A 24073-nucleotide genomic window follows, 5' to 3' on the forward strand; every position below is an offset into this window, starting at 1 on the left:
TGTATTTATCAAACTATTCTATAGATAGCTAATCCTTCAATCTCTTTGAATTAACAAATTAATATCAAACCTTAAATCATTTCAATCCTTTAAGTAAAGTTTAAATTTCACGTGTTATAGGACAAACAAGTCGTCTTATTTAATTAACATTCAATTAATTATTGATTCACTCCAACTCTAAGACATCTTTTTACTTCAAACTCAAAATCTCAATCCTTACATCAGTCCATAGTTCTAGGTTGCCTTTAATCCAATTTAAGAAATTTTAAATTTCATTTTTCAATCTTATTCTAGCTTTCCTCTTTTGCCAGGTAGGTTTCCATAACAGGGCTTCCCTTCCAGATAATAGGTCTCTTTTTGTTGCTTGTAGTGTCACTTGATTCAATATCGACCATCTTGATCTCTGATTTAATCTTCTGTTTCTCTTTTCCATAAAGCCTCGTAGCTTCAGAAGTCCAAAGTTCGGTCTTTGCTTTTCCTGGTCTTGCTTGTAAGGCAAAATAAGATTCTCCTTATCCTCAGTTAAAACCTCTTGTATAATCTGTTTTGTAGAGTAGTCAAGTGTAATCTGGAAGTCAGTTTTAAGTTCTAAAGTAGAGATTCTGGCTCTTAGTTCTGTAGTAGCCTCTTTTATTGTAGTACATATTTCTTCTTTAGCCTCATAGATCTTTTCCAGTATAAGTTTACAGTTTAAGTGTGATTGAGGCTTCTCCATTTTAGCAGTAGTTGAAGAAGAGTCCTTTTCTTTTTTAGTGAAGGTTATAGTTGAATATTATCTACCCCCACAGATCATACAGCTAGCTCAAATTATCTTTTTTTTTAAAAAAAAAACAGTTTGAAGGCCAAAGCTCTCTCATCTCCAAATAAACAACAATCCAATATTAACTTTTGACCAGTAGGTGTCTTCAGTGAGCTAAAAAAAACCTTCTTCAAATGCCAGTTTTTTTCCCTTTTTTTATCTTTTAAAGGGAGAATAGAAAAAGAAATACTCTGCCGATATAATATCACTCCAAAAAACACAAAAAACAGTTTTTCTACAGCACAATGAAAGTAGGAATAGAGTATAGTCTTTAAATGAATATTTATTTGTTTTTTCTGTTCTTTTTGTAAAATGCGTTTGTTCCCACTAAAGACGCTTTCTCCAGACAGGGAAATGATAGCACAAACAGCTTCTACAGGCAAAAACAGCAGGGGTATGGAGAGGAACAAAAGGGATCTCACCCGGATCATCCGCGGTGGGTCGTTAACGCTTAGATGACGATGAGACTTTCGGCTGGTGCAGCAGGTTGATCGGCCATCTTACAGGCCAATCTTTGCTCCGTTGGCCCTAAGGAGAAGCTGGAGATTTGTAGGAAGCTGCCACCCTCCCCTATCTACCAGCTGGCCTCCTCCTCGGTGGTCACCCCTCCAGGGCGACTTTTGACCCCTTAGGGGGTCTACCGGCGAAGGAAACTCCGGATGGCCTGGAGAGAAGTTTCCAGGTGTGACCAGCATCGCCGTGTTCTGGAACCGGAAGTCTTCCTTTTATATTTAGATAGATTACCTTTGGCCCGATTGAAATAGCAGATTTTGCTTAAATTGGATGATTTGTCTTCATAGCATTAATTTTCCCTACTATTGCTTTCACAAGGGCAACACAAGTCAATATCCATTTATTTATATATCGTGTTTATGATTCACCAACTTATGATGTACATAAGATTAAAACAGACTCACCACCAGCCCTAAAGAAATAGCCAACAAAAAAAATGTAAAACAGCAAAAAGCATTATAATCTCAATTATTACAAAAACAGGGTTATACAACACCCTGGGTAAGTGCCTAGGGTAAGAGTCAGGTTTTGAAGACTATGCATCCATCTGATAGTGCCCATGGCATATAGAAGATCATGACATGGACTATAAGAAGAGTATGTTTATGAATTAATCAAAGAACTGAAAAATAGAAAAATAGATCAGCTGTATGTCTGGGAAGCTAAGGGAAATAGATAATCTGAACAATCCATTTAATAGTCAGAAGTGAAATGAACCATAAAGAAAAATGATGGGGTATATCCTTGGAAAAGAATGGAAAGATTTATGTTACAAAGTGCCACAGAAATGATTAGGCTAGTTAGGCTAATGGAAAGTAATTAAAAAGGACCATTGGTGAAATGATGAAGTGAAAGCAGCTATGGATGAGAAAAATGCATATAAGAGAATAGTTGCTGCAAAAAATAAAAATGGAGCAAAGAAATACATAATTTGTAGAGAGGGAAAATAATTGTAAAAGATGTAGTCAAACACAGTAAGAAATTATTAATATTTAAAAAGTGAAATGCATAATGATTTTGATGAAGAAAAAAGGCATTCCACCTGATAAATAAAGCAGCTCTAATAGAGTGAATTAAATTAAAAGTGAGAAAATAATTTTGAATGAAATAGAACTGAAACAATGGAAGGAAATTTTAGAGCTCTGTATAGTAATGATGCTATGTTGAAAAATACTGTTAATGTCCAAGAAAAGAATTGATGAAAAGGATGTAATAAATACTGTCAGAATGTTCATAGTAGGTATTGATGTTTTAGCCAGAGTTGTAACTTACTTCTGCTCGCTATATTATTGAAGGCTACACTTATGTCTAATGTATTGTGACCAAACCAGATGCTTCAAGCAATGCTTAATCTTTTCTGCTGTACTTAAAAAAATCAGCTTTTCTTTAGGAAAGCTATTTGTAAGATCCTAAAGTCTGGATATCTCCAAACAGTTCATTCTTCCTGTATGGCAATCATTGTTAGGTGAGGACCAACTTTTCCTCAACCCTCTAACTCTCTCCATAGTATCCTTCTAATTCTCCACTGAATCAATACTCCATGTGAGGGGTAATGCACTCTTCCAGAAAATTGATTTTACTTTTCTTCTATCCCCCCCACATGCTTCTTTTAAAGATCAGCTGTAAAACACGGTGATCCAAAATCTATGTGCTGTCCTTATACCCAGCAGTTGCTCTGATTATAGAAGTTGCGCTGTATTAGAGATGGATTATGAAAGTGAGAAGAACAAAACTTAGTAACTTTTACAGTGATCTCTTAAAACTTTTGCAAAAGTTTTCTTTTTGAATTGTCAGCTGTATAGGTATGTATTTTCCAATTGCTCAGGTAGCCAGGGGACAAACCTGCAAAGGGAAGACAGAAAGTGTCACAGATCAGTCAGTTTTGTACCAGACTGACATACCTAAGAAACAAAAACCCTGATGACCACTAAATGAATGAAGACTTAAAAAATGAAGACTTAATCAGAGATATCACATCAATACACTGACAGAATACTAAATGCATGAATGAATCTTACTGCTGTTTGTGTGGAACTCAAATCCCTTCCATAAAAATATTTCTTAGCACTACCCAACCTGATCATAGCAAATAAAAAAAATGCACTGCAAATAATCTGTTATTATCATCACTATCCTGAGTTATGCCTGTCTGTCTTACTTTGTCTCAATCAATAAGCAGATACCAAGACAAAAGGTAGGTTTTGATTGAACCAAAATTAAGACTACCACAATTACAATTACTTTAGTCAAATAATTTGTTTACAACTTTTGGCATCCTAGTAGATCACCTATTCTTCTTTAAAGCAGGGTCGTCCAGAAATTTTGTCCTAAAGTTCCCATGTTGGCATATGGATAAGAATAACAATGTTATAGCTAAAGATAATTCAAATATTTAAACTGGGAAAATGTTCATGTGATTCAGCTTTGGGTGGTCTTCATATAGTTTTAAATTCTATATTAATTATACACTATATTTGCAGCATTTACATGGAACTACCCCTCTCAATATGGTCAAATGCAAAACATATTGTATAGAAAAACTACTTACTATGCAAAGATTTTTTTCAGAAGTCTGAACTGATAAGGAAAGTGTCAGAAGGAGAAAAAAAGTCATACATTGCTATCACAATCATAAACCTCTATTCTTATTCATTTTATTGTATAATTGTTTAGGTTTGAAAACATCTGAAAACCTGAAACAGCATATTGAAATTTGTCCTAGTTATGGTCATAGAGTAACATATGCAAACTTACCAAATTTACAAATACTTACTTTTCCAGATTATATGCTGCAGTTTACAAAAAGTAAAAAGTAAAATGCATAAGAAAGAAATAATTTAACACATAAATTAGGAGAAATTGTACAAAATCAAATCAGATTAAGGAAAACAGTATTTGATTAAAGGAAATGATGCAAATAGTACACAGAAAATTAATAGTGTAAAATGTATAAAAATACAATTTGATTTTTGAATTGCTTTAGCAAATCTGGAAAGGTTACAAAAAAAGACAGCATGAACAAGAAGAAATGAGAAACTGGGAAAATTCAAATTGACAGATTTATCTAGCACTATTTTGCAATGATACAATATAAAATCTGCAAATCGATAGAATTTTTCTATATTTTCTTCAATGATTGTTCAAACAGCAGCTTTCCCAACTCTCAGGGTTCCTGCAGTCTGGTATGATAGTTGCTGCAATGTGGCAGAGTTCAGAGTACTCAAATTCAAGTCCAAGTTCAAGTTCAGTGTGTGGTGCACGTATTCAGATGAGTTGTTCTTAGCTGAACAAAAGAAACAACTATCAAGTTGAAAGAGCCAAAGGGGCAAACATAAAGTACAAAGAGATTCCACAGTGCCTTGTGCGCATAGCAATGAAATTATTAATCCATTAATGTGAAAAACCTGGATGCTTAAAGTTACTCAGAACCAGAATGATGAATCAAGGAAGGTGCAGGTATGGAAGTCCTTTTGCCTGATGATACTCTTTCTCTCATAATTCTACAGTATTATAAAGTTATCTGCTGAAATATTTTTCTTCTAGGAAACTATAGTACTTATCACTAATATAACACAAAAGCAATTAAAATTGCCAAAAAATTTGCCAGCATCCTGCTCCAATGCTTTTAACAGCAGTCTGATTTAAAGGCACAGGGGAATTGTAATGTGTATCTTTCCTTCATTTTTGAAGAGTCAATTGTTATTAAGGCTGAACAGCAAACCTTAGAAGTTTATTCCCCTTATACAACAACATTTGCTAGTGGAGGCTTTAGACAAGCTTAGTTTTTAATAGATTCCTGACATGCAGAAATTCAAATGTTGCAATCATTTCTACAAGAGTTCTAGGAAAAAAGAAGCATGACTAAATTTCTGCCTTATACAGTACTCTAGCTCTGGCTAGAATAACATGTCTAAGCAGAAAAAGAAAAATACAAGGTAATTAGAATTATACAATTTTTTAGAGTTAAAGTAGACATGGTCTCACTCAGCCAAAAGAATGCAAAGGATCTTTTATTTCTCATAAGAGCTTCCCCTTCCTTCCTTCCTTCCTTCCTTCCTTCCTTCCTTCCTTCCTTCCTTCCTTCCTTCCTTCCCCCTATTTCACAAAATAACAATTCATAAGCAAATAACTATGGTTCAATAAATAAACTACAACTGGTTGGGTTGATACAATATATTAAACTATAAACCCTGATTCACAGGTTCACTAACTGGATTCCAGAATATGTGAAGTTACAAACAAGAAAATCACATAGGGTATGGACTCAGCCATGGTTTCAGATCTGCTTTGCTGTGTATCAGTTTGCTTCTACCATCATCAATTTTTGCATCAATTTGGGAATTAACATATATTCATCATATATAATCTGCCCTTGGACAGAGAACTGTGCTTTCTTTCTAATGAATCATATGAAATGTGAATGCTTTCATATGACATCCAGTCCCATTTTGGCCTTAAGTGGAAAGATTGTGTTCAAAGAGGTCACAAGACAAGAGTGGATAACCTCAGGCTCTATTTCATAAATTTGATTGACCTATTACAGATAATCCAAAGCACAGTTCAAGCCAGCTTCTCCTTTAAAAGATGGTCTTGGTTGATACATTAAAATCTGATTTACCTCTAATTCTAAGCCACAGTTTGTTAAATAAATCACACTTGACTGTGTCACACAGATTAAGCCATAAACCATGATTCGTACGCTCTTATAAGCTGTATTGTCACAAACAAAGCCACATTATGCATGAACCATGTTACAAAAAGTAAACATAATTTTTATTAATGTTTTTTATATATATGTAAAAGATAAATATGAAAATATATAAAGAAAAGTTAAGGCGGAAAACTTTAAAGGAAAAAGTACAAAAAACAGTATAGATATAAAAGTTAATTAAAAAAATTACTTTCAATCTTCTTTGTAACAACAGTTACAAACTAGGTTAATATCTTTCCACTTTCTTTAACATTACATTATGTAGTTCCTTTCTGTTCCATATTTAATCCTTTTAAATCACAAATCCAGAAATCATCATTCATTTTTTTGTTTTTAGCAAAAAGTCCATAAAGGGTTTCCAATCCTCTGATCTGATGTATCTAATCAAAGAGGTCAATTTTGCCATTTCTGTAAATTCTACCATATTCACAATCTAATCTTCCATTGTGGCTATTTCTCTATTTTTGAACATATAATAGTCTTACTGCAGTTACCATGTTCAAAACAAGCCTTCCCCCAAAGATTTTTCTTCCCAAATCCCAATTAAAAAAAAAACTTGTTTCATTTGAAGTTTCTGGGTTGGATGGACCTCTCCTTGTATTAGCACCATTACAGCTTACCTTGATTTAGAGGGGGGGAAAATTGTGAATCCTTTCAGGAGTTATTGATCTGATGTAATTGTATATATTTATCTGATGTAGTGTATACATAAAACAAGTGCAGCATCCATATAGCATAACTTGCCTTTCTTCTTCTTCTTCACAAGGCTGCCCCAACATAACCTTTAGAGACTTTCCATATATGGGTAGGAGAAAGCAATAAGTTTGCGTTTCTCTCTTATTCTCTTCCCTTTTTAATCTTACAAGGAACTTTTTTTCCAGGCACAGATATGGCTTGTTCGTTTGAAAAGGATCTTTGTTTCTTTGACATTTCTCCTTTCATTTTCCTCGGTCATGGTATTACAGCTATCCACGATAATTACAGCTTACAGTACAAGTAATCATTGGAAAGGAATCCTTAAGTTTGGATGAATTTTTCAGGTGCTGCTTTGATTCGGTGGTCAGTTCTTACCTAGTTTTCCTTCCATGGGATTCCATGAGTCTTTTTTGGAAAATAAGAATAAAAAAATTGCAGCCTGGCTAAACATAAGCACTGTTTATAAGTTACTATAACCAATTAAATTTACCCCATTAATCCAATTTTCAGGAAGTGTACAATCCACTAAACATTCAGCTGCAAGAGATTAGACTACAAACTACAAATTAGGCTAAATATGATCCAGTGCAAATTGTCTAAGTTTTGATAATTTCACTGGGAAGCACTTAAGCATACCATTAACTTTGCCATTGAAATCAATGATAAAGTTGATTTTACCTTTGTCTCATCAGAGAAACCTGACCTTTTAAAATACGTATGTACAGGAACCTATGCACAGGGTTTGATATGCTCACTCATTGAATTCATGGACTTAATCTCTGTCCTGCCCATGGCACAACCAAAGGTTTTATGGTTTTATTTTATGCTATTAAAAAAGGAATCTTTTCATAAGCCATCCATAATATTATAAAGTTAAGTTATAGCTTTGTCAATATCAAAATCATTTTTGTGCAGAATTAGCCCTATTGGTAGGCAATGTGGGATTCTCCTATTAGGAAGCTGATATTTCTCAGACTGTGTTGTCTTACACAGCTGGTATTATGTTAATGTTAATTGCTGCTTCTGCTGGCTGGCTGGACTAGCTTAAGAAAAAGAAGAAATAAAGATGAAGACTTCTTGATTTTGCCCAGTTCCTGATGACTCTACATGAATACTCCCTGTAGTTTTCTTGGCAACAACTGAAAGGGGAGATTTGCCACTGCTTTCTTCTAGGGCATTTTTTCCTATTTTCCAGGGGATAATGATGAGCCTTTAAGACACACAAACACACACACACACACAGAGAGAGAGAGAGAGAGAGAGAGAAAGAGAGAGAGACCCATAAGGATATGTACTTTGGAGCTATTCTAAAAAAAACTGCTTCAGAGTATATGGGTGAGCTACGTAGCAGTTATCTGCAATTTTTAAAGCAGCTGCATCTTTTCTGAGATTGCACAACTGCCTTTGGTATCTGCAACAGGCAACAATGTAGCTGATATAAAAAGCTGAGAGATACTTTATCTGTACTAAATTAGTGGATATGGATCAATGGAGAACTTAATTGCATTTCAAAGCACAAGGTTATACTTTGAATTTTGCAATTTATAATCAATTTAGCAATGATTCAGTTATGAAATACACCAAAGCTATACAATATTTCTTTGCCTGCTGGGAGAGTTTTGAAAAAAAAAATAGAGGATAAAATATGGTCAGTCTATGCCCTAGTAATAGGTTTTCTCTCTAGTGATCCAGAGAGAATAAATGTCACACATGTTGTGTATTTCATAGTGCAAGAATTTCTGGAAGACAGAAACAATGAAACAGAAATATTAAAATCAACTGCAAATATGGACGCGTATATTAAAACATCTTTTTCTGTCCAAAGTCTCAGATATACCGTTTGGTACTGCTGCTGCCGCTGCTGTTACTAAGAAAACTGCAGGAACGTGCCCATGCAGTCATCAGGTGGAGTCACCTTTGATTGCAGGGGTTTTTCATCTTATGAATCTGCTGGCTGTTAGAAACCCCGCGAGGAAAAATTTATCGTGGTTGGAAAAAGAAAAGTATTGAAAGCTTCACGTCTCTCTCTTTCTCTCTGTCTCTGGGCCAACCTCCCCAAGCAGTGGTGTTTAATCCACTTCGTCCACACCCGAATGGGGGGAGCCTTACTCGCATGTTTTACTCCGAATTTCTTTTCCCATCTCTCTCTCTCTCTCTCTTTCTCCCGCCTCCGCGGCTCTGTTCTGCAAGCACCCTTTTCTCTCCCCCTTAAAAACGCCCAGTCCCAGGGCTGGGCCTGCTGCGTTTGAAACCACCTTAACGGAGCTCCTCCTTCTCTGGAGGCTGGGGGTGAATCTGGCAGGACTAGGCACTGGTGTGTTACCATGACGAACGTTTTCTTAAGCTTCCACGGCTCAGAGCAGGAGGGACTCAACGCGCGGAGGGCTGGGTTTAAAAAGACAGGGGAAAAGAAGAAGACGAGAGGCGCTCTCCGAGAGACCCTCTCTTTCCTTCGAATAAACGTCGCCGAGTTTTAAGATCCCCCGCCCGACTGGAGGAGCCTTACGTAGGACAAGCAAGTCATTTTTTGCTCCTTCTCCAGTTCGTGGCTTCGTTCTAAACTTCAAGGAGGAGGTCGGCAGAATCGGAAATCGAGCGGCTCTCTAAGGTTTCCCCTCCCCTTCCGCCCTCCCCTTATGGAAATCCAGGGGGGTTTCCCAGACTGTGGAAGCCAGAATTGCTGGCGCTGGACGGAAGTCGGTGGGACTCGTCTCTGCCCGTGAGTCGCCACCGATCAGGCAAGAGCCGTTGTCGCTCCCCGTCGCTTTTGCTCGCTGCACGCTGTTCCCGAAGCCGCCAACTTGAAGCTGCGGCTGGGTGGATTGTCTGCTTGTCTAGCAAGAGAGTCCCTTCGCGTCTGGTCGTCTCGCGCTCCCGGGGCCACCGTAAACCAGGTATTTTGCCTTTTCCCAGTGGCTGAGCTGGGCTTTTTGCTACCCTGCTTTTCCGATCGAGGAAATTAGGCAGCAGGGCACGGCAAAGTGTTGCAAGCGCTATCTATCACCCACGCCTGTTTCTGGCGCTTGTTGGTGGAAAGCAAACTTGGGGGAGGGGGGTCGGGAGAAAAGCGAAAGGCAGATTTGGGTGGAGTAGACGGGAATTTCGTTGAAGCTCCTTTTTGCCGGCGAACCTAAAGGTGGCTGAAGGGGCTTTCTCCAAAATATCCTCGGCCCGGATTTTGTTTTACTTGCGGTGTGTGTGTGTGTGTGTGTGTGTGTGTGTGTGAGAGAGAGAGAGAGAGAGAGAGAGAGAGTGAGAGAGAGAAGGCTACATAGTTTTGCGGCTATAATTAGCTGTGGAAAATTTAGGGTATTCCCTGCGTTTAGAGAAACATAAAACAGAACCCCTGAAAATGTGTGCAAGGATAAGGAATGCAAAAACTGTTGAAAAATATCTTCGGACTTTCGTGTGTGTCTGAAGTTCGATCTATTTTAAGTAGGGTTTCATAGAGTATTAAATGGTTGGTGCCTCTTACTCGTGAATTAAAATCAGGAGGAGGGCAGCTTGTTTTCTGGTGTTGATTTTCCTTTCTCCTCCCCCCCCCATCTCTGTCGTGTCGAAACTTTTTAAAAAACGTTCTAGCTGTTGATCCTCGTTGCATGCAGAACCGCTGGACGCGAGAATGGTTGCTCCTGATAGATTGAGCTTGCCCGAGTCACCCTGACAAGTCTACACCCTCAATATTACAACACTTCTCTGTTAGCGAAGGTGGTTAGGGGAGGGGAAAAAGCAGCGGAGAATTCCCGAGGGGAAGAAATCATCTAAGCTGGTATGCTAATAAAATCGTTAAACTGGACGGGGCTGGCGAAAGGAGGAAATACGGAATCTGCCCGCGCGGCTTAGTTGCAAAACGTGCGGAGCTGTGGGGACCGCACCTCGTCCAAGGGAAGAGACCCCCCCCCGTTCCGCTTTTGAGCCTCAGGGTTATGTTCAGCTCCAAAGACGAAAAGAAAGGCAACTGGAGGGGCTGTGCAGTTCCAGCGTAGGTAGCGCGCTGCGTTCAGCCTCCTGGTCTTTAGCACAGTGACCTGATTATTTACCGGTGGGGAGCACAGTGCTGGGTCTGTGTGTCAAAGACCGTTTAGATGTTCAATTGGAAAGGAAAGGGCGCGATTATTTCGCCCGCCCTCTTTGGCGGCGGGCTGCGTCTCCTATTCTGCGCTGACAAATGGACTGGCTGCCCAGACGGACAGATGCAGAAAGAGGGGAGGCGGATGCGGGGGAAGAGAGGGAATAAAGAGGAAGCGTAGAAATGCCAGTTGATCAGTCGCCTCCGAGGGGCGCGGCGGGACGCAGAGACGACCCCTCCCTTTTCGCCGTAAGGGTCCTAGCCGCGGTCAGCAGCCCCAAGAAGGGAGATTTGTTATAAAACGGGGGTGTGGAGCCGAAGTGGTATTAGTTACCTAAAGAAAGATTGCGGATTAGGACGTCTAGTTTTTTGTTTTTTTAAAAAAGAAAAATGCATATGCTAATTTCTGTCTGCAAAATTTTGAAGTAATGGCTGGGTTTAATTAACTCCTTAGAAGGTAAAGGCATCCAATTACCTTTCTAAATTATCCCAACTATAGCCAATTACTAAATTAATCAGCTCCTCATCCCCAGATCTTCCCAAAGAAGATTCCTCTTCAATTTATAATTAATTTACTACAGCTTTGAGCAGGTGTGAAAAACAGGAAGATAATAGCTGGAAGTTTTGTTTTGTTTTTGATGAGCCATTACTCCTCTCTTTCACTATGAAGTTTTGCATTAGAAATGGAATTTCAAAAATTTGGCAGAATACTAGTCCAGAAAAAAAGCCAACAGCAAATTAGAAACCACCTCCCATTCCCTCTTTGGATTCCATCCACTTATCATTGATTAACATTAGTACATTGAAGTCAGAATAAAAGAATATGATGGGAAAGGTTCAAAATATAGGAGCAAGTGGTGGAAAAAGAAATAAAGTCTGGAAAATATGGAAAGAAAGGAAAATGAAGCCAGGGAAACCAGGACCAAGAAAAGGACAAGATGTTTTGGAATTCAAAAAGGATAGGGGCTTGGATGGAACAAGAACTAGACAAAGGAGTTTGCCAAGAGATGGGCATGTAAGAGTTTTTCTTACCAAAGCACAGGGTACAGGATATGGTACAGGACAACCAGTGCTATTGTGGAACCATACTGTATTGCAGGGGTCCCCAACCTTTTGGGCATCAGGGAGGGGTTACCTGGAGAGAGGTTTTTCTGTGGACCCGAGGGGCGTGGTTTTGTGTGCTGTCTGCCTCCTGTAGATGGGGCTTTGCTTGTTTCTGCGGACCGGCATGCTGCAACCCGGTACCAGTCCATGGACCGGGGGTTGAGGACCCCTGCTGTATTGCATATAGTTCTATGTAGTTCTAAAGCACCTAGTTCTTTCCCAGTTACTCTGTCATCTCTCTCAGTTTAGGGAAACAATTTCCATTGGCACCAACAAACTCACAGTTCCAGATGCTGCTCTTGATTCTCTTTGTGAGCTCAGGCACAACAGCATCATTTTCTGCAGTCATTCCAGGAAATAGACTGGGGGGGGGGGTGGGAGAGAGAGAGATTTTTTTTTGTTGGAAGGGGGAAGGAGAAGATTTCATGATCTTAAGGGCCTATCTACTCAAAAAAACGACTGCAGGAGGCAGACCCATGGTGGAAGCAACTTGGGGCTATGCCTTCATAAATGTGAAGAGTAAAGAAGAAGAGTGAACCTGTGTAACTTGTTCTCCTGCTAATAAGCTTCCATAATTTGAAGGGACTATCTCTTCCACACCCTACCTTGTCCTGATCCATTCTTTAAAAAAAAAATTGCTCCACTTTGCTAAGGTACATGCATTTGTATCTCCTCTATATAAACCTTGTCCAAATTACAAATTCTTGTTGTAGAACAAGGGTGGGAAGAAAGCAGTGACAGCAGTATTCAGCTACTCTTTAACTAGGATGACGATCAGATTTAAGAAGTAAACTGTTAACCAATCCAGAATGCCTGCCTAAAATTCAAGGACAATATAGTCGATTGAAGTAATAAAGAGTTAGAAATGCTTAAGGTTTATAAGCTGGGTTTTTTAATTTTTAATTTTGTTTCTAATTGTTACATATGTGCATTCTGGTATGGTGAACTGATGAGGTTTGATTTCATCACTAAAAAAAAAAAACCCACAACATTTGGGAGCTTCAAGGACATACTACAGACTAGAGAAACAATTCTCTGCATGTTAAATGGTCCCTCTATGCCTGGAGTGCAGCCTATAAAACTTAATGAGGCTTATTTTTGTACTGTTAGACATTGGATGGGGGCTGTTGTTTCTAGGAGATACTTTCCACCCTATGCCATTACTTTCTACTTCCCCCTCCCTCCCTCCCTCCCTGAAGTTGACCCTAGGAACTCTTTTGGGTAGCTGTGGAGAATCTCTGCAGTCTATCACATCTGATAACTTGGGCTGCCAAATGGCTTGAAAGCAGATGGGCTACTGGAGTTCCTGCCTTCCCCCACTAGCACCAAGATAATCTTGTCTGGCTTCCTGCCAGCCCCCTGAGGGGAAAACAGAATCTCATTTGGAGGAAGCACCCATCTGTTAGTGAATCACTGCTGGGGAGTGGACTAGGTTGGTGGAATTGCTTCCTGCCCTCCCACTTGCTTTGGGGGTCTTCCTACTCCTGCAGTCCTGGCATTTGTTGCCCCTCCTTTCTCTCTGCTGTATGCTCAGTGTCCATAGAGCTGAGCTGAGTCTACTGCATTTTAGTTGTGCATTCCTTCAGCAAGAAAAGAGGTGTAATACTTTAACCGCTTGAATTTAATCAGAATCATCAGTAGAAAACATCAAAAATGTTTCTCTCTAAAAAGCTGGAAAGGGAATTTGTGGGAGTCTCTTGGCTTCTCTGGATATAGCTGCAGTCTATTAACAGCTGCTTCAAATGGTGCAGCCCAGCCCTATCTATCACAACTCCTGGGGCAAGAAGGGGGGAAAGGGCAGAAATTAGTTGTGTCTTTGTGTGTTCCTTTTCTAAAAACAACCCTGAGGATAAAGAGTCAAGCTATTTTCCAAAGCTCCTGAAGGCGGGACAAGAAGCAACAGATGGAACCTAACCAAGGAGAGAAACAACCTAGAACTAAGGAGAAACTTCCTGACAGTTAGAACAATTAACCAGTGGAACAACCTGCCTCCAGAAGCGGTGAATGCTCCAACACTGGAAGTTTTTAAGAGACTGGACAGCCATTTGTCTGAAATGGTATAGGGTTTCCTGCCTGAGCAGGGGGTTGGACTACATGACTTCCAAGGTCCCTTCCAATATTATTATTATTATTATTATTATTATTATTATTATTATTATTATTATTATTATTATTATTATTATTATTATTTGCTTTTGTGTCAGACTCAAGGTCAGCCCTCAATGATCTATAAATTATATTTTAAGAAGTTGAGGCTAATACATCTGGAGTTTGGTAACTTGAAGTTATAGCACAGTGGTGGCGAACCTATGGCACGGGTGCCAGAGGCGGCACTCAGAGCCCTCTCTGTGGGCATGCGCGCCATCGCCCCACAGTCCTGGGCCTTCAGCTGGGTTTTATAAAACCTTTTCACTTTAGGCCTCCACCGCCGTGTGCAAAAAAAAAAAAGGTTCAATCAGTCAATTTCAACTTTTCGCGGGAAAAAAAAAGATCTTGCAAAGTTGGAATTGATTGATTGAACTTTTTAGTCCCACCCAGTCTGCCATTACCACCGCAGCCATGCCCAGCCAATAGGCCACACCCACCCAGCGTCCGACGATGCATAAGTGGGTTTTGGGTTGCAGTTTGGGCACTCAGTCTCTAAAAGGTTCGCCATCACTGTTATAGCGGCAGCAGGTCTTTGGCTTAGTTGCGACAAGACAGAGCTGGGGCATGGAAGGCAGTAAAAAGTTATAGTTGTCTGCCTGCAAAAGGGTAAAACAAACCACAGTGAAAGTTCAGTAAGGGCTGGCCAAAAAGGAATTGACCAACCAGGGATGTTGGATCAGCAAGCAGCAAGTAGTAGGTTGGCAGCCTTAGAAGTTATCAGGATCTACGAATGTGGTAATGTTGATTTTCTTCTCAGTGGGATTTTTAGCACAGTTTTTTTTAGTTTGTATCAACCTGTCAATCTGAAGAAGCATATCACACCTCAGTAGGCACCAGCATGAATCAGCCACAGCCATCCACATACTTGAGTCTGGGGAAGAATGTTACAATCTTATAAATGCCTAGGATCTGAGGATTTTGAGCATTTATAGAAGTAGTTTCTCAATATTAAACAGTGCTAGATTGTGGCGTTATGTTAAGGTTTGAACTAGCAACAAAGTTTTAAATTTTGAACACTTGTGTTTAATGAAAAACTCTATAAAGCTATATCTGAAATGGCTCAGAGCTTCTAAATCACTGGTAGATCTCTGAACATACAGCCGTGCTTTTAGCCCTTTGGAGTTGTAGCCCACATTTAAAATATTAATTACAGTATTGGCTTTGGTCAATTTTTATATCCGAACACAGAAATTCATCCTCACAACTTGGAATTCAAACCCAGATACCCACTTTTTTTTTTTTTTTTTTTTTTTTTTTGAGGGGGAAGGAATGTTCTTTTATTAGAAGAACTCTGGAAATTATATAGCTTCTAAAAACAAATTCTTTGTTCCTTGTCCTTAAGTAAAATCTGATTTAAATCATCAGTGAAGATATCATATATGTAATCATGTGGAATATATTCATTTTGGTCTGTTTTCTGGATCAACTGGTATGATGAAAAAGAAGCTATGAGTTGTTTCTTGGCAATTTTGAATAGTTTTCTGTTAGCCTTCCAAGTGACATCAAATGCTATTAGTTAGTGTTAAATCCCCTTTTTAGCCATTTACTTCAAATGCTGTGATTAAATATAGGTATCTGTCTTTCTTGCATCATTTGGTATATCTCTCAAGAGGGATTTAGTGGTTACACTGATAATTATACTAGTGTAAAAAATACTTTAGCCATTGGTGTTTGCTTGTTTTTCTTAACAATTAGCTGGATAGTATTATTGCATTAAAAAGTAAGGACAGGCTGATTTGATACACTGTGCTACCAAAATATAGTTTGTTTGAATTGGCCTTAGCTTGTTTTGTGACCCCAGCCGGTTTTGGGGTAAGCCAGGTAAGTTTTGGCTTACTTCTGCAATTAAATTATAATTCAGCATGATGTGTGCATCTGTAATCTATTTGTATGTTTTATCATCACTAGCCCAATTTTATCATCCAAAAGCCTATATTCCTATTCTTTTGGACTACTGATGCTTATTTTGATTTTTTTAAAAAAAAATTTTTAGGAGTCCCTAATGCAGTTCTTGAACATCAATATCATTTATTTTGTTACATGTGCACTTAATTCTTCCTCCAAAATCTCACAATAGTTCTCTGGTCTCACAGCATTCTTGTAAGAAAATAAAGGATGAAAAATAATGACTTGCCTAAAGACTACATTATAAAATTCAGTGATATTTTAGTGATTTTTGCAATAAGATAAACCATCTGTGACAAGCAATTCTTGAAGAGAAATACTAGAATTTCAAAGAATAAAAAAAAAATGAAATGTCTGTTCACAGTTCCGAGATTTGGTCATCCTCATCATTCAAAGATTAACAAACTAGATCAGGGGTTCTCAACCTTGGCAACTTTAAGACTTATGGACTTCAATTCCCAGAATTCCTCAGCCAGCAAAGCTGGGAGTTGAAGTCCACAAGTCTTAAAGTTGCCAAGGTTGAGAACCCCTGAACTAGATGGTGTCATTATTATTATTACTGACTTGGTTTTGTCAAACAAAAAGCAACTGAATCCACTTTCTCCTGCCTGGTATTTCAGGAACTGGGCAGATGGACTACAACAGCGTGGATGAGCTGTAAGTTGTAAGATGAGCTATAGAAATGCTCTCTGCCTCACTACTATGTTGGCTTATTAAGTCTGTTGTTGACTTGTGAGGCACATTAGAGGATTTGTCCTCTTTGTCAGTGTAATAAATTTTGGTGCTACTAAATTTGTTACAGACATTACTGTAACAAATTGGTTTTTTACCCTGCTAGCTGCACTGGGTCAGAATTTGAGACAAACTTTTTAACCGGAATGTAAGTCTCTCCCCCTCCTCATTTTTCAAAGCAATTCACTGTATAACTGTATAACTCTTTTCTGTAATTCACTGTATAACTGTTTTCTGTATATGTGTGTTTGTAATAATTCTAAATGCTGGTAAGATCCACAGAATGGAAGGGGAATGTAACGATTTTCCAGATATCACTGAACTATAGCAATGTTCCAATATCTAAGGGGCTACCACAAAGAGAGGATAAACCTATTCTCCAAAGCAATGGATAGAAGCTAATCAAGGAGAGAACCAACCTAGAACTAAGGAGAAATTTCCTGACAGAACAATTAATAAATGGAACAACTCACCTCCTGAAGTTATGGGTGTTCCAATATTGGAGGTGTTTAAGAAGAGATTGGACAACCATCTGTCTGAAAAGGTCTATGTTTCCTGCTTGAGCAGGGAATTGGATTAGAAGACAGTTCATCATCTACTGTTCAGATCTTCATTTACACAGTTGTACTAACAATGTAGATTTTTGGTTGAGGAAATGAACCTGTAATTTAGGCTAGTTACTTGTTGAATACAAAAGAAGCAAAACCATGCTTATACATTCCCAAGACCTTCTATGTCTCATGGATAACATAGCAAGAAATACAGACCTCAAAATTGATGAATCAAATACAAAGACATATATTTGACAGGGAAAATCAAGTGCATCATTGCAAGTTATGCCAATAATAAAAGAGTAAGTATCTTGGAAGATTTGAAATGTTTATTGACAATAGAAAATGGATGTAAAAATTTAAAAATATGCAAATACTGGTTAAAAGGTAATGGATTGTTTGAGATATAAGGAATGAGTGTGGAAAGAAGCAAAAGTGTATTTCTATCCACTTTGATATATATAAACTAAAGATGAATGTATCAAACACAAAAGTAAGTTGAATGTGGGAAAGTTGATTTCTTAATTGTGTGCTGTAGAAAAAGAGATAGGGTCAAGAATAAATGGCTAATGAATTCAGGTAAAAATGAGCAACCAGTAGAAAGAAATATGTTGCAAGTGTTTGGTTATAGTGAGAGAACAGCTGAAATTGAATCACCAAAATGTATGAGGATGAGGGTGAATTATTTGAGGAAGAGGAAGCCAGAGAAAGTTGGATGAAGTTAATGAAATCTTGAAAAGGGAAGATGACAAGCTTAAAGAATAAAAGGCAGTGTATAAAACAGCATTTGGATGTGGTAGTTGCAAGTAAGTCTATAGAAATAGAAATATAGAATTATAATGTGTTTGTAAACCAGCTTTACCTATATGTCTCTTTCTCATATTTAACTAATTTTATCCTTTGCAAAATGTAGCATACAAAATGGGAATGTATGTATGATCTCAATATTCTAATATTTTTTGTGAGTGCAGTCAGCATTGTATATATCTTAGGCATTTGGACAGTTATTGAAATGGTTGTTACTTCAGTCAACAAACTATGATAATCTGTTCTATTTGATTGGAATAATCTTTGATCTTAATATATTCTGATCCTGATTCTTCGAGAGAAGATCCACATTCTCTGAGTATCTTTTTGAAAAGGTAATAGAATTCCATTTTTTGTACAATTTATACAAAATAAAAAAGTAATTTATTTAGTACTAAGTGTTTATTAACCTAAGCAAGATTGTTCATTACTAATGATTTTTTAAAAAATAAATAAAAGTGGTTACTTTTTTTCAGTCGGAAGAGTGGAATGGATGTGTTTAATTAGGGAGGAGTTCCATCTTATAACATAATAATTTTTTTGGTAGCATTGTAGAACATTGTACAGTAACACTCTTTCATGCACATAGCACTTTGCTCATTAAAAATAGTTTGAGAATGTAGGATGAGAATTTTCCAGTTAAGAAATGGTGAAATGAAGGTGGAAAAAACCTTGGAGTTTATATGTCAAAAACCTAATAATTTCTCTTCATTTATGTATTATTGTGCTCCGCCTACCCCTCCAACCATACAACAGGAAAATGTTTAATTATTCTAGCAAGCATTTCAACTAACTGATCACCAATGGCAATAAGGAACTTCAAGAAAGCGAATTAGAAAGATTTGCAGAAGAGAGATGTTGGTTTCCTCCAACAGCCTTCTCCATTTAGGAAAATGAAGGCTGTTTCTTTGTAGCTAAATTGTAGGAAGCTCATCCAATGGGGAAAAAAAGGACAGTGTTCCATTATTATCATCATCATCCCCCCCCCCCCGCTTCTAAGTTGGATGTGCAGGAGACAAACCCTCTTGATGTGTATATCAAGGCTGTCAGAAGAGCAGGCAGCCTTCTGCTTTATTAGTCTCTGAACTTTCCTAGCAGTAAAAAAATAGGGGAGGGCTTTGGAGGGCTTTTTTAACTGACATAAGAAATGTGTGCTGGACTGTGATAAATGTATTTCTCCAATATGTCATTACCCAGATCAAAAGTGGGCCATTAAAAACAATGTGAAGGAATCGTGCTTGGGGAGTTAGTGCTACTCTTCCAGCTCTCTCAAAAGGATGTTCTGCACAGGAGAATTGAAATGCATGATCTGTGGACCCTCTTTAAAATACATATGAGGGAAGCATGGCTAATCATCACAAAAGTCCTTAGCGTGGAAGTTGTCTGAAGTCTGCTTGTGCAACTTAATGACAGGAAGGACACTCTCTCCACCCTGATTTTTTGAAGAGTAAAGAATGGGCTATAATGTATAGTGTTGCTTTTATTTTTATGACTACGAGTAAACATTAAATTCTGCATGACCAAAACTTTGCCCTAGGCAAATTACTTTATGTGGCAGGAAACAGATGAGGTAAGACAGGCATTTGCTTGATTTCTGAGTTGTCCTAGTGATTCTGAGACCATTTCAGGCACAATGTTAACTGTGAAATTTAGCAGAGAATATCGTTTTTTAAAAAAATGCCTCCAAAGCTTTGATTACTTTAGTTGCATCAGAATAACAGGGATAACTGTCTAGAAAATGAAATAAGCTTAATGCTAATTTTCCAGGTGAGGAAATTTTGTCTCCAGGTGCTCAATGAAATGTATTGCTCCTTTACTCTGGGGACATAGGTCCAGCAAAATATATCTCTATATTTCCCTGTCACCATTTTATTAAAACGTTTCATTTAAAACAGACATGTCAAACACAAGGCCCAGGGGCCGGATGCAGCCCATGAAGTGGTTTCATGTGGCTCGTGAAGCCATCCTGGAAACAGTGAGGGAACGGCCCCCGCTGCCTTGTCCCTGGCCTGCTGGGAGCCAATGTACAATTTTGTGGTGGTCATCTATGCTGAAATGCATTCAGTCTTAGCTCCAGAAGGCCATCTGGAAACAGCGAGGAACCAGCCTCTGCCATGTCGGCCCCACCCCCTGGGTGCATGCTGGGGAGGTGTCATCCTTTGTGAGGAATGAAGAAACGCACCATCGCCTGGAAGTGGCCAGCAAATGGCCCTTGCCTACTTCACATATCCGGCTTGATGGGCTCTGCCCTGGTCCCACCCCTTTCTGCCAGAGACCCTCAGATCTGTCCCACTCCTGCACAGGCCCCCACAGGCACCCTTGACGCGAATGATGTAGAGCTGGCCATGCCCACCCAGTAGGCCACATCCACTCCAACCATGCCCACCCAGTAGGCCATACCCACCCTGGCCACATCCACCCGGCCTTCCCAAGGGGAACCGCAATGCTGATGTGGCCCTCAATGAAATTGAGTTTGACACCCCTGATTTAAAACAAACTTCAATGTCCTTCAAAGTAACTAGCTGAAATTTGCCTTGGAATTTCATCAATGTTTTCTTCCTCCGTGATGGAGGCTTTTTGTTTTTAATCTTATTTTCAGAGTGGTTGTGAACATGTTTTAAATTTTCTTTCAGAGCTTACTTTATTGTGGGTGGCAGAGTTATTCTGAAGCCCTTTCACATGCCCTCATGATGTCTCTAGGATTTAATTGAAGCCTGGGAAGCGAGAAAGGCTCAATATTAACTGAGACAGAGTTGTTTAGTGAAGGAAAGGACATTCACACATACTGTATATCTTAGCCACAAATTGAGACTCAAAGTGCCACAAATGATTGCACCAATTAAAATTTCAGCAATATATCTCATACCATGTTCAAATTCTTATTAATAGGAATTATTTGGAACAAGAAGAAAGGAAGGCTAATTGGAACAGCAACCTCCTGAAATTTGGTTAGTCCTGACCATGTCTGCCTTTTGGAAGCATTAAAGGCATGTTTGGTTCTCCGGGACTTGAGTTTGGGAGTGATATGATTTGCCAAGTAAGCTTTCATATTTAACTTGATCTTTCTGATTCAAATTTAGTACTTTGATAATGGGGTTATAGTCACTCTTGATATATTACTACAAGTATCCAGTAATATATTCAAACATTTCAAAGACAAGCAGACTAGATAAGCCTTTCCCAATCTGATGAGCAAGCCCTCAAAATATGGCCCTGGTGATTGGGAATATTGGGAGGTGAAGCCTATGTATTTGGGTGAGCTGTGTGTGTGTGTCCTCCCCAATGCTGTTGTCTCAACAAATGCTTTGTCTTTGGGATTTGTTGTTGATGTTGTTGTTGCTTAAGGAGTTAATAGAGAGGAAGACAATTTCTCTCCCAAATATAGTTGAGTTTAACTGAAAGTTGTTTTATTTAATCAAATAAATCAAGATCACGTGAAGTATTAATACCGCTCTACAATGCCTTGGTAAGGCCACACTTGGAATACTGCATCTAGTTTTGGTCACCACGATGTAAAAAAGATGTTGAGACTCTAGAAAGAGTACAGAGAAGAGCAACAAAGATGATTAGGGGACTGGAGGCTAAAACATATAAGGAACGGTTGCTAGAATTGGGTATGTCTAGTTTAACGAAGAGAAGGACAAGGGGGACATGATAGCAGTATTCCAATATCTCAGGGGCTGCCATAAAGAAGAGGGAATTAAGCTATTTTCCAAAGCACCTGAAGGCAGGACAAGAAGCAACGGGTGGAAACTAATCAAGGAGAGAAGCAACTAGAACTAAGGAGAAACTTCCTGACAGTGAGAACAATTAATCAGTGGAACAGCCTGCCTCCAGAAGCAGTAAATGCTCCAACACTGGAAGTTTTTCAGAAGAGACTGGACAGCCATTTGTCCGAAATGGTGTAGGGTTTCCTGCCTGAGCAGGGGGTTGGACTAGATGACCTCCAAGGTCCCTTCCAACTTTACTATTATTATTATTATTATTATTATTATTCATTCCTTTTTGCCCGTGTAAAATAGGACTAAATGTGACTTTTAATTTGGACAATAGTCTGCAATAAAATTAAGCTCCTAGAGTCACAAAATGGCAGTTGATAGCATATCAGTTTTAGATAAACAAATGATGTATTTTGCAATACTGGTAAAACTTCATGATTTGCATAATTCCAGGCCACTAGCTGATACTGCCTTCCTTTTTAGTCAGGTCATATACAGTACAACTCCATCCAGAAGAATGTTGTACTGGATAGCTAATTAAGCAGCATTACTAAAGTCAACAGACGTTTGAATCCTTTTGGCTTTTATATTGATTTATGTGGCAGTGAGGTAATACTTAAAACAGTCTGCTTTAATTACTGTGGTATTTTATGTTCATTGGGTTGACTGTGCATTCCTAGAGGCCAGGGTTGCAGTCCAGCCCAAGTGCAGTCCAGCCCAAGGAGGTAGGTCCTTCTGTTTTTCCTAAGGGCCTGATAGCAACATCACATTCTTGAATGTAAGTAGAATTTCCAGGGTTACTGCTGTGATCAACTGTAGACCCTCATGTGAGTGTGTTAAAATAAAATCACAAATGTCATCAAGAGATCTAGTGTCTTATATAATTCATAGTTTGACTCTTAGTCTGCAAGCCTTGTGCTCTTTTTCCTTTACGTGCATCTCAGCAGAGTTTGCCAGCTAATGACACTGCCTGCTGAGATGTGCCAGCTTCTGTCTATCATTTGTCTGATTGGCTATGATGGGGCTCTAATGGATGATATGTCCCTGGAGTGTTACAGTAATATTTACATTGTTGTATTACTTCTGGCTCTAGAACTGAAGTGCTGCTGTCTCTTAAGTGGATTGTGGATCTTCCTTGGTATAAACTCCAAAAGTAAGGAGATTCGGGATAGAAAAAAGATAGTTGTGGCTAATTTTAACAGAGTTAGAACCAGATTTGCTTTTATGAATAGAAGAGTTTTTCCTGCAGAGCAAACCATCATCCTGTGGAAAGTCTCCGTAGAAGGAAGTGGGTAGATGGGATTTTTGTCATTGCTTTTTCCATATGGCACTTCTTTAGCTATTCCATGCAGGTCAGCAATTGTCTGGAGCATTCAGGAGGAACCAGTAAAATCATCAACCTTTCCCTCTTTTAAACACAACTGCTGATCTCATGTCTGAGACATATCCACAGCTCTTAACATCTGCTTTTTAATGACTTGGGGTTTAGTCCTCAACACATCTCTGCCTGATTACTATTACATTCACTTCAGATAATTTGCAAAGTAATATATCTACCACAGATAAAAGCCTAAAGGATCCTTGGCTCTACCATACAGTACTTCTTTTGAAAACTGAGTATCAAATATTGGATGAAGTTAATACTGTACAATAACAAAGTAGTTTCTTTGGAAAATCATAGAAGATCTGAAAGAAGAAAAATACTGTATTTCATTGCCAGAAATGTCTCTCAGTACTCTGAGGCATATTGAAACTTTGGATTGTTTCTGTATCTTCCTTTGGAGAAATACTTGCAAGACATATTTCATGATTACAGGATTGATATGAACTTACATTTCTTGTCAACTCAATTTTTTTTTCATAGAAGCAATCCAAAAGTAAAATATGCCCTTCCATTCAAGTATTTCTAGCTATTGATCACAGTTCACCAATCGTATTCGTACTCCTGATTTTCAGAGAAATGGAATCCTAAAATGTGATAAAAGTTTTCAGAAGAATGAAAAGTACATGATGTCATCAGATTAGAGGTTCTAAACACAGGGGCAGTGTTACATACAGAGAATTGGCTTCAGAAGGAAGTATTTTATGAACAGGAGAATCCAACAGTTATACAGGGACTCCTGATAGCTAAAAATAGATTGTCTGAGCAGAAGTCTCCTCTTGGTGATTTAAGTGGCAGGTTCCATCATTTCTGGACAATGTTCTTACTGAACATGATGGGAATTGTACCCGATATTACAATAGAACATATGTCCTCTGCTTTCCATAAACTGCTCCTATAGTAATGATAAACTTAGTTCCTAAAATAAAAGATTACCT

At 38.5% G+C, this 24073-nt stretch overlaps 1 protein-coding gene across 6 annotated transcripts in view; it reads left to right on the forward strand.

Annotated features, from left to right (window-relative positions):
- Window positions 1-9017: 9017 nt before the first annotated feature.
- Window positions 9018-24073, forward strand: part of ATP2B4 (ATPase plasma membrane Ca2+ transporting 4) — a 172380-nt gene continuing 157324 nt past the window's right edge. For 2 of the 6 annotated variants that reach the window (XM_039340472.1, XM_039340453.1), the window contains exon 1: window positions 9019-9613. The gene's annotated coding sequence lies outside the window, so the exon portion shown is untranslated. Of the gene's footprint in view, window positions 9614-24073 lie in introns of all 6 variants that reach the window. The other 4 variants (XM_039340424.1, XM_039340415.1, XM_039340462.1 and 1 more) reach the window with 3 other exon arrangements.

This window comes from Crotalus tigris, unplaced genomic scaffold, assembly GCF_016545835.1.
Source record: "Crotalus tigris isolate CLP2741 ecotype Arizona unplaced genomic scaffold, ASM1654583v1 scf7180000017550.10884619, whole genome shotgun sequence".
NCBI lineage: Eukaryota > Metazoa > Chordata > Lepidosauria > Squamata > Viperidae > Crotalus > Crotalus tigris.